General features: G+C 43.3%; 1 pseudogene; it reads right to left on the bottom strand.

Moving 5' to 3' along the window:
• Nucleotides 1-1,986: 1,986 nt before the first annotated feature.
• On the bottom strand, nucleotides 1,987-10,754 carry LOC147957559 (uncharacterized; annotated as a pseudogene).
• Nucleotides 10,755-11,820: the final 1,066 nt, after the last annotated feature.

Genomic DNA, 11,820 nt, shown 5'->3' on the forward strand with positions numbered 1-11,820 from the left:
CCTAAATTATTTATAATTATGTGCCTTGGTCACCGTGCCAGAAATAATACACCTTAAAAAAGGAATGGAGGCAGTACTAATCAATGTTGGAGTATGTAGTTTCCAATTTTTGTTTCAACACAAGGGAGCAACGAGTACTATTTTGTCGATGCTTTAATATGCACTTTGTAAAGAACAAATAATTCCCATTATTAATTAGCCAAGGGAAAAGCGTGCGGTTTTCAGAACACATGGAGAATACTATGTCTTTTATGCAGGTAATTTTATATTTATTCTTAATCACATAAGTACTTTAGACGGACTATATGTTTTGTCATTTGTCTCATACACTTTTTTTTGCGAAAAAGACCTATATCTATTATAAAGATTCACCGTAAGTACAGAGCACCACAAATATTCTGGAGTTTCAGTAGTTTTCTGGTATGTCTGGAAATGCAGAAATGTTGTTATTTTCGAGAAAAAACTTATCAATGATCCCATGATCCTCATAAATCTGATTTGCTATTGGATTATTAGATGGTCTATTTTGCAGGTAAGGAGGAAATTGCAGGGATGCAGATGCTGGCGCTAAACTACTCGAACAGGTTGCAAATGAAGTTTACAAATCATGGCAAGGCTAGAGACATGGGTTACTGAGGGTTGGTGGCTGAATCTGAAGCTAACAAGACTGGCGATCTCTGCTTCGTTTATTCCCCTGTGAGGAGCTGTAGATTGCCCTTATTTCAGCAATCTTTATTGGGTTTCCTTTTCTGTTGCTAATGTAGTAATGCTGCTAGGTTTTTCCTATTTGCCAAGTTGGGCTTCTCAACCCTTTTCATGTTGGGGTTGTGGGAGAGGTTTGGTTTGTGATATGATAATGTTCTAGCTCCTTGGGTGCTGGAGACTGCTGCTATGTAAGTAGTTCCTTCTTTTGTATGTTGTCGATCAAGTTGTGCTGTTGTTTTACTTGGATTACTGATCCTTGTAAGTTGAACTCAGTGGGTGTTATGTTTTGGTTGGTGGTTTGTACTGGGTCCTGAACCTTGTGGTTTCTTTTTTTTAACACAATCCAGTCACAAGCACTCATATATATGCGCATACACTCATCCCTAAAAACGCACACACGCATATCCTATTAATAGAAATCAAAGGGGGTGACCCCGCTTTTAATATAAAAAAATAGGTGAGACCTCATGGAAAGTTTCTTAAAGATTGAACTGGAGTGGACGACCTAATTTTTTAATTTTTCTATTCCTTTAATCCCAAAGATGCAATATGTAAAATATGAAACTCTGTATTCAGAGCAAATTTTATTTTGAACCAACATGCATAATACTATATAAAGAAACTATCCGATCCGATCCAAAGAAACTACCAATAACAGGTAACAACAAACTTGTCAGAAATTTTCCATATTCAGATTGTATTCTTTGGTAGGCAGATTTACCATTATTAATAGATCAACGGCCATGTCCTGCCCCGACAATGTGACTTTGGGAGAAGACATATTGTGTACGTGTAATGTGGAGTTTTTTAGCACGTGGGCATTCGAGCACGTTTTTTTTGCAATAACTAAAAAATGATGTTAAAAGCTTCAAAAGACAATTGAACTTTTTCTAACACAAATACGTACGCACGTGCTCTAAGTATCTGTTGTTTTTCGTTCAAAAATACGTTATGATATATGCTGAACAAAATAGACAAATTTTCGGTCCAAAGTCTTTTTTTTATCTTTCACATGCAAGCGCGTTTATTGATGAAATTTTGCACAACCATACTACTAGTACTAGTAGAATGCCCGTACGTTGCCACGGGTTCTTGAAATAGTTTACAAGAGTTAGATGTTAAATTCCAGACGTACAAAGAATATAACACAAACACAATTATTTAATACCTGGAGTCCATTTCTGCAAAGTAAATTGATAACATAAAGAAAAATTAACGACATGTCCATATAACAAACTGAGCGATGTTGCAACTAAACATTTATTACAAAACTATTAATATTTAGATGATGCGCTTAAGAAATTCTTTCACAATGTCAGGAAAGTTTCCTTTAGCTTCATTCCCACGATGTTTTAGCAAGTATAATAAAAACTGCTTCCTCAATTCATACCCATCCTGCACAAACAATACATGTAGTTAATATGGAATTTTCACGCCGAAGATCTTAAAACATGTAACGGTCACCGCGCAAATCAGCTTGACCAATTCTTTACCGTTCCACCAGAGCATAAAATGAAAAACAAAATAGCCAGACACATTCCTGCAAAACTTTAAATTAATAATATAAAGAATATAGTGATTATAAAAGTAAATGTTTTTGTTATGAATTCATTACCCGTCTATACTCGTTGGAACACCGAACGGAAATAAACGTTACCATTTAGATATATCATAATTCCATCCAGGCAGCTTTATTTCGAGTGCTTCTTTGAAATCCCTTGCAAAACTTTTTAATTTCGGTGTGTGCCTCATCTTTTTTTCCGCTAACGATTGTGATGTTTGAATATGATCCATAATATATAGACGACGTGCCTCTTTGTCGATAACGTACAAGATGTATCGGCCGATGGATGCATAGGAAAGATAAATCTACAAGTGGGGCTATTAGAAACAACAATAAACCATGATAACAATTGACAAAATACTTTACTTACCTTGTTGCATGATGAGATGTCATTGTCCATCCCAGGCCAGCTATCAAATAATGTTGCCAACGTCTGGATAGTTTCCTTCTCACAAAACTTCTGACCTCGTGTTGACTCTAGAATCATGGACTAAGCAAACACTACTAGGAAAATGCTTATAGGTAGACATTTAGCAGTAGCGTTGGTTAGAGACCCCACGCTACTGCTATTTAGCAGTAGCGCCGGCCAGAACCAGCGCTACAAGCGTACGTTAGCAGTAGCGCTATATTTCACGGCCATCGCTACTGCTAATGGGCCACGCTCTCGGCCCCCTGTTGCAGCTTTAGCTATAGCGCTGGGCCACCTCCCCCACGCTGCCGCTAGGCCCACCTCTGCTTCCTCTCCCTCGCCGGCTCGCGCGCGCACCCCTCTCCCCTCACTCACACTCACACGCTCACACCAGATCGAATCCCTCCCCTGATCCGGCCGCCGCCCCCGCGTCCTACTCCAGCCGCGCTCCCCGCGCGGGCCCCTCTTCCTCCGTTGGCCGCCCTTCCCCGCGCCGGCCCTCCTCCCCTGCCCCCCCCCCCCCCCCCCCCGCGCACGCACCGGCCATCCTCCCCCGCCGGTCGCCCCCCCGCGCCGGCCCTCCTCCACCGAGAGGTACTCCTCCCTCCTTCCTCCTCCTCCCTCCCTCCCTAGTTATAGTTATTAGAGAGTAGTTAATTATTTTGAATCCTAGTTAAAAAAATGTAGGTTCTTAGAATAATGTAGGCATTTTAGTTGAATTTGTAGGTGTTTTAGTTAAATTTGTAGGTGTTTTAGTTAAAAATGCAGGTTTTTAGAATAATTTAGGTTATGCATGATCGAACCCTTGCTTGGACAGATTAGGTATGAACCCTAGTTAATTCGTATGAACCCTAGGTTTTTAAATTTAGCTAGGTTTTAAAGTTAGGATAGAAATTTAGCTAGGTTTTTAATTAGGTGTAGTTAATAGAATTTAGGTGTTTTAAGTGTATTTAAAAGAGTTTTAGATGTTTTAGTTGTTTTAGGTGTAGTTAAAAGAATTTTAGGTGTTTTAGTTGTTTTAGGTGTAGTTAACAGAATTCTAGGTTATTTTTTAGTTAAAGCAATTGTTGTTATTTTTTTAGTTAAAGCAATTTTTCCTGTTAATATGCAAATTTGCAGTGGACATGTCATGCATATTTTGAATATGTCACATTTTGGACATGTCATATTTTTCCGAGTGGCCTATGTTTTGCCAGAAATGTAAATTCGTTTACGTTCTGGCAAATTTCAGGCGCTCGATATGTCCTGTTTTTAGCAAAGGTCATGCCAAATTTTGCTAAATGTTTATTAATTTTGTTTTCATAATTAAGCATTTTGTTCTCGACGTCGATGATGCCTATCCCGCATCCTCGTCGTCGACTCGGCGGAGGACTCCTGGTTGAGCCGAGGGGCCATGTCCGGGACTGGGCTCCGCCGGGCTGGTACTGGGTTGTGCTACCTTCTGGTGAGCGCAGCTTAGTGAGGAGCCAGCCCGTCGTCGACCCGGAGCTTCTTTGGTGGCGGTCACGTGGGCCTGCATCGGTGGAGAGGCTTGAGTCCCCCGCGCAGGTGGTACAGCACCGTGTCATGGAGGAGAACGCGCACGTCCAACGCTACTTGGTTGCATTGGCGAACGGCCGGTTCTCCAATACCTGGCAGATTCTTTGGGGATCTCATCGGAGCTATGATCCATTGATGGTTCCTTCTCTTTGGGTGTCCACCGCGGCCCACTGAACCTAGAGGAGCTATTATTAGAGATGTATTAGTGATATTATATGATGATCTTTGCTACAAACTACTATATATGTATTCGATGATGGATTATTAATTACCTATTAGTTATTTGCTTATTGAATGCAAAAGATGAGCGCGTTTTGTGCTACAAACTACTCTATATGTATTCATGATGGATTATATGATGATCTTTGCTACAAACTACTACAAACTACAAATTTTAGGTGTTTTAGTTGTTATATGATGATCTTTGCTACAAACTACTATATATGTATTCGATGATGGATTATTGTCTGGCGACGAAAGGGAATTCGCTATGTGCGACTACTGCGAAGATGAGCGCGGTCTGTGCGACAGGCCTCACTTGGTAGAAGGTCGGCGCTTCAGCATCAAGCTCCAAGAGACCTTCGATGTTGAAACGGTACGCAACGATGACAAGTGTTTTTTGTTATTTTTTGCACGACTTCTCTGCTTCTTCAACGTGTAATTTCCGTCTTTTACAATTCGACTAGTTTATCCCATGCCATGCAAGACGCTATGTCTGGGAGCAGATGGGTTTTGAAGATCATGAAAGAATGGAGACAAAGATAATTCAACTAAGGACCCATCATGGTTATGATTTTGCTGTAAATCTATACAATTCTGTGAACTCATCCAATTTTGGTTGCCTGAATTGGGAAGCCCTTTACAAGGTGTAACACCCCATATGTAACTTTTCCCAATTTGGCATTATATCCATCTTGTTCATCATCAATTCCTAGTGGTTTCATCTTTTCGGTTTCCTATTTGGGTTTTGTTTTGTTTCTCATTGCTTTGTTTTTGTCTTGTCTTGTCATTAATTGTTGCATCATGGCCTCCTCACATGTTGCATTATGCTTGGTGTGAGTTCATACGTGTTGTGTTGTTGCATGCTTCATGCATTTGATCTTGCATCATCACCTCCATCTTCTATCCATTCCTTGCTTTCATTTTTGAAAGATCATATATCCTCACCCCATTAATGCCCATCTCTTCCTCATAAATCTACCTGTTCTAAACCCCCCTGCTAATTTCCATCAAATTTTAAGTTGTTTTGGTTAGGTTTTAAAATAGCTCAAGTTTGATCTATATTCACACTTGACTTATTTTCTTACCTCTAAAAATATCGAAGACAATTTATTCAAATAGAGCACTATCTCAGGTTCATGAGAATATATTTTATTTTTATTGTGCCCCTTTCCTTTGACCCTGGCCTTTTCAGTTTATTTTTTGTTTGAAGAAAATAGCAAAGAAAAGAAAAGGGCTCACCTCTGCTTACCTGGGCCAGCCTCCCTGCGCGCAAGACGCCGCAGCCCAGCAGCAGCATACCGCCCCCCAGCCGCATGGGCCTCCTTCCTCACGGACCGACCCACCTGCGTTCCAGCAGGCCCAGACCACGCGCGCCCTAACCCTCGTTCCCCATCTCTCCTTCCTCTCCCTCTCATCCTCCCTCCAGCGCCGCCAGAGAGAAGCAAAGCGCACGCACTGCCCGATCCCATCTCCCTCTCGATCTCTTCCCTACTCTCTGCCTCTCCTTCCCTCGTCCTCCTCCCAACACTTGCACGCAGAGGAGCAGCATCCCATTCCCCCGATCCCCTTGTCCACTACCTTGGCCTCCGGCCATGGCGCCCGCACCGACCACCCTGCAGGCCGGTGCCCTTGTCGGAGCCACCTTGCCTCGCCTCCTCCTGCAGGTCCCGATGACACACGCCCCGACGCGACCGCCCTTGGCTCGCCTGCCTTGCCTCGCGCGACCCGCATGGCCGCCGGTCATTGAGGCCACCATGCTGGCCTACAGCTTCGCGCACACCGCCGCTGCCCTCCTCTGCTCCGCCTCCGTTGCGCCAAGGAACCCCGACCATCTCCTACTCCTCGCCGACCTTCGCTGTGTGCGCCGCCGCTTCACTGCTTCAGGCCAAGGCCGACGCCGGCCACTGCTTCTAGCCGCGGCTCGGCCACGCACCAACAACCAGCAGCTCAAGTTGCCTCCATTCATCTCCGGTGACCTCCTGAGGCAGAGCCGTGCAAACCCCAATGCACCCGTGGGCGTCAAGTACCTCTGCCGAAGACTCCCACCGAAGACACGTGAACGACTACTACATGAACGAGCACCACGACGACCCTCGAAGAGTTCGCATTTGTCAAGTTCATCTACGTGTGTGTACGACTACATACCCTGGATTCGTCTAGTATCTCTACGGGAGACCCAAACGTCTATAAATGATGCACGACGCCCGGAGCCCTCGGATCCATCAAGTTTGACTACCTTCGTGTGTACTACTGCCGTCACCCCGAAGACGTTGGAGTCATCAAGTACCTTTCCGAACGAACGTGAACGACTACCGTCGCAAAAACGGGACCAGAAAGTCCGAAGACCCCAAGTACCACGACACCGATAACATGGACATCTACGGAAACTCGGGCAACGATAAACATGTACCGCTATCGTCGCCGAGATCGCGAGAACCTCTACCATCGACCCTAGAGCATGCGAGAACGACTACTTCCCCTACCGCCGTCGCGAGAACTGTCCCGTTTGCACGCTTCGAAGTATAACCCCGAGACGACCGCCCGGGAACGAATGCTTGTGATGTATGAGATGCTCGTGCTTGCTTCGTGCTCGAATTGTCGGTGCACGTTGCCCCTCTTTTGCCTTGTCACCGTGGTCAACCCGTGGGACACCCGGTATCCGGGATCACTCCGCGTAACTCTTGCATGTTTCGCGCACTCACACTTGTCCTTTGCACTAGCATCTCATTTGAGTAGCCGGATCACCGGAATGTTGGCATGGTAACATTTCCATTTCGTCGCCGTGGCACCCTTTCTTTCCACCACGGTGACAAATGCTTCATAATGCTCTTGTCAACTTTTAATAAACAATTGCATAAACTTGTCCATGTCATCCGCATCATAATAACAACAATTAAAATGTTTAAATTGTTGTTTGCTTTTAAATTACTAATGCATATGGGGATTTACCGGATTTGTTGTTTGTTATATCCGGCCCCATTTAAATTGCTTAGTTAGATAGTTTCTTTTATGCTTCACCTCTTGCCATGTTAATCAACATTTAATATTGTTGAGTACCTAAACGAGATCGAATTAAATAATCAAATGTGGTGTTTCGGCAATCTGCAACTCGAGCTTCACTTAATTTGTAGAATTGTTTGTTGCATATTGCCATGCCTATTTAAACCGGACATGCATCATACTTGGTTGTGCATCATGCCATGTTTATGTGGTGGTTGGTTACCATGTTGTTTGCTTTCTTTCCGGTGTTGCTTCTTCGGGTTAGTTCCGATAACGTCGTGTTGTGAGGATCTGTTCGACTTCGTCCGTTTGTCTTCTTCATGGACTCGTTCTTCTTCCTTGCGGGATCTCAGGCAAGATGACCATACCCTCGAAATCACTTCTATCTTTGCTTGCTAGTTGCTCGCTCTTTTGCTATGCCTATGCTGCGATACCTACCACTTGCTTATCATGCCTCCCACATTGTTAAGCCAAACCTCTAACCCACCTTGTCATAGCAAAACGTTGTTTGGCTATGTTACCGCTTTGCTCAGCCCCTCTTATAGCGTTGTTAGTTGCAGGTGAAGATTGGAGTTTGTTCCTTGTTGGAACATGGATATTTTGTTGGGATATCACAATATCTCTTATTTAATTAATGCATCTATATACTTGGTAAAGGGTGGAAGGCTCGGCCTTATGCCTGGTGTTTTGTTCCACTCTTGCCGCCCTAGTTTCCGTCATATCGGTATTATGTTCCCGGATTTTGCGTTCCTTACACGGTTGGGTTATAATGGGAACCCCTTGACAGTTCGCTTTGAATAAAACTCCTCCAGCAAGGCCCAACCCTGGTTTTACCATTTGCTTCACCACCACCTACTTTTCCCTTGGGAGTCGCGCTCCCGAGGCTCATCTTATTTTAACCCCCCCCGGGCTAGTGCTCCTCTGAGTGTTGGTCCGAACCGAGTAGACTGCGGGGCCACCTCGGGGCAACTTGAGGGTTGGTTTTACTCGTAGGATGTCTCATCTGAGTGTGCCCTGAGAACGAGATATGTGCAGCTCCTATCGGGATTTGTCGGCACATTCGAGCGGCTTTGCTGGACTTGTTTTACCATTGTCGAGGATGTCTTGTAACCGGGATGCCGAGTCTGATCGGATGGTCTTGGGCTAAGTTGGGACACCCCTGCAGGGATTGAAATTTCGAAAGTCGTGCCCGCGGTTATGGGTAGATGGGAATTTGTTAATGTCCGGTTGTAGAAAACCTAAACCCTAACTTAAATAAAACACATCAACCGCGTGTGTAACCATGATGGTCTCTTTCCGGCGGAGTCCGGGAAGTGAACACGGTGTTGGAGTAATGCTTGACGTAGGTTGTTCTAGGATCACTTCTTGTTCATAGTTTCTCGAACGTGATTTGCCTTCTCTTCTCTCTCTCATTTGCGTATGTTAGTCACCATATATGCTAGTGCTTGCTGCAGCTCCACCTCACATACCTTTTTCCCTACCTATAAGCTTAAATAGTCTTGATCGCGAGGGTGTGAGATTGTTGAGTCCCTGTGACTCACAGATACTTCCAAAACCAGTTTGCAGGTGCCGTCGAAACCGTACAGGTGACACAACCGAGCTCACGGAGGAGCTCGATGAAGATCGTATTCGTTATATTGTTCCATTTTTCAGTTGATCAGTAGTGGAGCCCAGTTGGGACGATCGGGGATCTATGTAGCTTTTGGGGTAGTCTTCTTTTATTTTGGTTCCGTAGTCGGACCTTGATTTTATCTGGATGATGTAATGCTTTATTCATGTATTATGTGAAGTGGCTATTGTAAGCCAACTATATACCTCTTATTCCCTTATTCATTACATGGGTTGTTGTGAAGATTACCTCACTTGCGATATTGCTTTCAATGCGGTTATGCCTCTAAGTCATGCTTCGACACGTGGGAGATATAGTCGCATCGAGGGCGTTACACAAGGCGTATGATTTTCATGAGGGTATGCTTCTCACCTTCGATCTTGGTGATCCTGACATCGACGGAAATGATATGACCATTTGGGTCCTTGTTGACACGCTTCCAGTTCTACCGCTGTGTGAGTTTCTCAAACATATTTACTAAGTAATTTATATTGTTTATTTCAAAATATTTGACAGTTTATTTCCATTGACAGCTTATTTTCATTCTTCAAAAAATGTACGAAAAATGCTAGAGAGAACCTACTACTACAATGATGAAGCACAATTAACTTATAAGGAGCAAAATGGTCTTATCGCATTTTTTACTTATAAGGAGAATTACAATGTCTACTATTACGACATCCGTGCATCTTTTGCATAAATTTTTCTCAAACTAAACTATATTGCTAACTACAAAGTTATTACTATGTCTTTGAACAGAAAATCCCGATGGATTGTGTGCCTCATCTGATGTTGACGAGAGGTCGTGTTAATGTTATGAGCTTACGGCCACCACGGCCAGGCCAGCCGCAGTATCCACATCACTCCTGTCCATACCGGATTTCTAAAAGCGTGGAAGCCATGATAATAGATGATTTCAAAAAATGTTTGAACCATCGTAGAGCGCTACTTGGAAGCAACATTGTGCGTAGGCCAAGACTTGGAGACAAGATGATCTCCGTTCTTTATTATGGAGAGTCAATTTTCCTTAATGCAGCGTCAATGCCTATCTTGTTTTATGATATTTTACCTAAAAGAGGGTAGAGTAGGTCCTATGAGAGGAGTAGGTCGTAGATAGAATGTGTTATTATGTGCTACAATGTGTTAGAGTTGATGATGAGGAGGAGGAGTTGTGATTATGACTAGTGACCAACTTGTTATATGATGTCTCATTGACGAATTTTGTTTGATGGTGATGACAAGTGGTAATGAATATGCTATTTAAACAGACTAGTTCATGATGAGTTATTATTGTATAAAAGATATATCAGTTTAAACATGTACAACGCCAAAATGCTAAAAAAAGCATGTTAGCAGTAGCGCGGGCCTGAAAACGCGCTACTAGTACTTGAACTTACCAGTAGCGCTGGCCTAAAAACGCGCTACTGTTACAAAATAGCTGTAGCGCCGTAGCAGTAGCGCGGGCACCCGCGCTACTGGTAGCTCAAAAACCAGCGCTACTGGTAAGCATTTTCCTAGTAGTGAAAAAAAGAAATATTGTTTCAACATGTTGATACTAATGACACATAGAATGAAGAGTTATGATAACTTACACAAAATCGTAGATTCATCTAGTGTACAGGAGGGTCTGTGAACAGTACTCCCTCGTCACATGCCAGCATACGCACGGCGGTGTTGAAGCAATCATTGTCCATGGGCTGGTCCATGTTAAGTATGCACTGAAGTTTCTTAAGACTTAAGCCCATTGTCTCGGGTGTCGAGCTCCGGACCCATACCTTCCTAAAAATTGGATGATAAGAAGAACAATAATATACATCCGCACATTAAATATTGATACATGATACTTACTCCAAACAACTGGCATCATCGATCGACATGACGTAGTTGCAGAGGCTGGCAAGTAATTCACGTTGGTCCGTGGGTATGATAGTGATTGGGGCAGGACGTTTGCGTTTGACTATGTCAGATGGATTCTCCAGGATCTCGAGATCAGAATTAGCTAAAGTTTCTTCATCGTCAGGTTGATGGTATATGAGACCTCCTTTTAGCTTATTCAGCTCTGAATCGAGCAAAATGACAGCTAATTTTTGTCGAAAATGTTTCATATCCTCCTACAAAATATATATATAAACAATTTATATAAAATTTTGAGATAAATAACGAGATAATGTATAAAAATGAAATACCTGGGTAAACTGGTCTGACAGTCCATGTGATGTCCAGTATTCCATATAGTTTAGCATAAACAGTCCACCTGATACGCTAAAATATTATAAAATAATGCTTTAAAATATCACACAGATAAATCAAATGAACAAACCATTGCAACTGATCTTTCACATACAAGCGTGATTATTGATGAAATTTTGCACAACTATACTACTAGTATTCTATATACGCAGGTACACAAAATTTCAGATTTTTTGGAGCTGTAAGAATCATTTTTTAGGTGTACGCGTCCCTGATTTAAGCCAATGCAAGTGCTGGAATCAGAAGCTTTTGTGTCGGCGCGTGGACCGACTGACTAATTAGTGCTGTGCCGCACCGTGCAAATGTTCCATTGTTCCGCGGATTAGTTGGACGGGGACACACCACGTTTAGTCAGAAGAATCGTGTCGACGGTTATCCCATCCCCGCCGCGCGTCGTCGGCACTCATCGTATCCTCAAGATCGTTTCGCCGAATTTCTCAAATGGGACCTGTCGAGCGCTTTTGTCCGTGGAAGCATTAGCTGCACCATTAGGCGGCGCCAAAGGAGGAATAACATTTTCTG

Source organism: Triticum urartu, chromosome 7A (assembly GCF_056163025.1).
Source record: "Triticum urartu cultivar PI428250 chromosome 7A, HENAU_Tu73, whole genome shotgun sequence".
Classification (NCBI taxonomy): domain Eukaryota; kingdom Viridiplantae; phylum Streptophyta; class Magnoliopsida; order Poales; family Poaceae; genus Triticum; species Triticum urartu.